We start from the raw sequence: 3,264 nt of genomic DNA on the forward strand, positions 1-3,264 counted from the left end.
ATGAAGCCTGGGAGCTTCACCATAAGGTCTGGAATACCATTGCCTTGTGTCTGTTGATAAAAAGATCTGCTAACCATTTGCTTACCTAAAACTGCACTGTAAGAGAAATATGGACTTAAACTTCAGCAAATCCTATTTAAACTAGAGATTGAACTGCCTCCACCAAGAAATGATGATTTGGGTGAAGATAAAACAACTACTGGAAAATCAATATTTCATTATTATCCAAGGATACAGGCTGGTTTTATGTCTTTTCATATGAAATTGCATAGCAATACATTCAGCATTTTGCTGCTTGGCTTTTCATCAACATATAATTTCTTATAAATGCAAGCAGTAGGCCAGCTATCAGCAAAAGGCAGGCATCAAGCATCTCATTATTTGAAACATGAGAATCTAACAGCAAAATACTGCTGCTGCTTCCAAATCTTTCCTCTGCTGTCTGTATTTAATAGTGTTGCTGTGAATATGCTTGTGGTACTTTTGAAGGGTGATGTGGTGGCATCAGCAGATGGCTGAAAATGGGACTTGTCTTCTGCAGTCCCAGGACCAGGAAGAGCATTGGCAGTCTGACACACACCAGTCAGACTGGTGTTATGTGCTACTGATTATATGCCATTTCTCATACTCCAGGTTTCTCTGTGTTCTTCAGTAAGGCTTTTGTTTGCAGAATTGCAGGCTTAGGATGTGTGCATATCTGCTCAAACCTGGGAGACCTATATCTAGGAGTCAGATGGCAGGTTTGAAGTAGGTGGTTGAAGCAGGACAAGATTTATTCTCTTGGATGTCTGGTCTTCTGAATTGTGGATTGTTGATCATTCTGAGCTAAGACCTTTTCTTAATGTGTTTTATGAAAGGTTAGCACTCTCCTTATAAGGATGGAAGAGGCCCTAGTGATCTATACAACATGCATAGGGTTAAGGCACTGTCACCTACTTCATGACATTTAACCATGTTTAACACAAGGGAGTCACATGAAGCTGTGTCAGGGAGGTTTAGGTTGGATATTAGAAAAAGGTGCTTCACCCAGAGGGTGGTTGGGCACTGGATCAGGCTCCCCAGTGAAGTGGTCACAGCACCAACCCTGCCAGAGTTCAAGAAGCATTTGGAAAATGCTCTCCGGTACATGGTGTGATTGTTGGGGCTGTCCTGTGAAAGGTCAGAAGTTGGATTTTCACGAGCCTTGTGGATCCCTTCCAACTCAGAATATTTTTGTGACAAGGCTAAAGGCTTGTCTTTAAAGTTGCTGCCTATCCAAATTCACTGGTGATTGTTCAAAAATATTTTGGACAATTGCACTGCATAAACATAACTATTACAGCATTTGAGGAGTACAGACAAATTCACAGAACCTGTCTTACTATAACTTAGAGAAAACCTCTAAATGTGACTGTTCAGTGTACAGCCAGAGCTGACTCAGAATTTCTCTGCAGCACAGGTAAAATTCAGGTTTCAGATGTGAAATGGTAAAATTCCCTTTTGCCTTGTTCTTACAGGTGTTACCCTTCTTCCCACAAAGCACTGGGGAAGTCTTGTAGAAAACGAATGTGAAACAGTGCTGTGCCCCATCTCCCTGTACTCTCCTACCTGGTGCTGAGTGGGTTCTCTGGGAAGGAATAAAGCAAACACTCCTGGTCAGAGTGGGGGCATAGAGAGCAGGAGTCACCATGCCTCAAGGGCTTCTAAGTGAGCACAGAAGCCCTGCATCTGTCTGTCACTTCTGATTTCTCCCTACAGAGTGCACCAGGGAATTTGCTGTGCAGTGGTGGTGGGAAGATCATGAAGATTAAGGCTCCCTCTTCCTTCCGCAGTGCTGGGGCTTTATACCATGAGATGGTCTCTTTTAGTATTTCACATCTCTTTTGGGAGTGTATTCATTTTCCATGTGCATCAAAACAGCTTAGCTAGCCAGCTCGTTAATGTACTGCTGTGCTGTGGCTGGATCCTGAAGCTCTCATTCAGGCAATGAGTCTACTGCATTGCCTCAGAGCAGCAGCATAAGCAGCAGCTGCTTGGCTCAAACCACGTCATGAAACTTGTAGGCATAAAATGATTAACATAATTTCTAAAATCTTAAAAAAATTTAGCAATGGCTAATTATCCCCAGGCACTCTAGAAATACCTTTGTCTTCTTCAAGATGTATATAGGTCAGTCAAGTTTTATCAGTAACTAGCATTTAATGAGAAAGCTAATACTTTCACTGCTTCAGTCATCAGTTTTTCTAAAGCTGACTCTATTTTCAGAAATCTGGGTTGATTTTCTTATATATATATATATATATATATATATATATATATATATATATATATATATATATAAACACACAAACAAGCAGTATAATCTACGGTACAGATGAGTTACCTCCCTCATATATCATCAGGAGCCTCTCTCACTTCTCCTATAGGTAGCAATTTTTCTCCCATATATTAATTCTTTGAGGACTGACCTGTCATTTTACAGTTTATCATCATTCAAGAGCAGAGCACAGCCAAGCTATTTCAAAAGCACACTTGAAAGCATTTTTATTTTGTACCCCAGGCCCTCTGATCCTACTTTGATAGTGTGTATTGAACCAGACAAGGAAAATGGTTTGAAATATTATCTTCTCGCATATATTCTGAGCAAGAGCAGGGCAGAACATGACAACTGTGTAGGGGGAGAGAGCTACTCTTTCCTAAGCGCTCACTAAAGTGCACTGACACCTTAATCAGTGTGGGGGTGGTCTGGCTTCATGATATGGACATAGTTCATACTGAATGTACAACTTCTCTGCCTAGTGTCTGGAAGATCTGTTACTTGTGATAAAGATCCCAGTACTGATAGCTCGGAAGTTGCACTTGGCCCCCTACCTACCTGCAGTAAGGAGGAAAAAAATCCCATGGATTGCATTAGAGATTTTTTCTTCTGTTAAATGCGTAGCAAAAATCTTCTGTATAAAGATGAAAACAGTGACCACCTTCTGCAGCAGCAGCAGCATCCAAGGCCATAAAAGGAAAAATCAATTCAAGTTACACAGTGAGCAGTGTGGCTGCCCACAGACTTTCTGTTCTCAGCATTTCCTAACCCTTGAAGTGACCAGTCAGCAACAGCAACTAGACAATGAAACAAACACCTCTTGAAAGGACTTAATAAACAGTACTACAGTACTGTCACATCATATGATCATGGTCTCTTCTAATCTACTTTATTATCCTATTGTTCACTATGTGCATATGTTTGATTCAATGTGATGTGGGACTCTTTTTTTTAAGGTTTTGTGGAGT

At 40.8% G+C, this 3,264-nt stretch overlaps 1 non-coding gene across 1 annotated transcript; it reads left to right on the forward strand.

The window, feature by feature from the left end:
• The first annotated feature begins 843 nt into the window (after positions 1 to 843).
• Positions 844 to 960, forward strand: LOC139672682 (U6atac minor spliceosomal RNA). The gene has a single exon (XR_011697968.1). It is a non-coding gene; the product is annotated as a U6atac minor spliceosomal RNA (small nuclear RNA).
• Positions 961 to 3,264: the final 2,304 nt, after the last annotated feature.

Source organism: Pithys albifrons, chromosome 5 (assembly GCF_047495875.1).
Source record: "Pithys albifrons albifrons isolate INPA30051 chromosome 5, PitAlb_v1, whole genome shotgun sequence".
Classification (NCBI taxonomy): domain Eukaryota; kingdom Metazoa; phylum Chordata; class Aves; order Passeriformes; family Thamnophilidae; genus Pithys; species Pithys albifrons.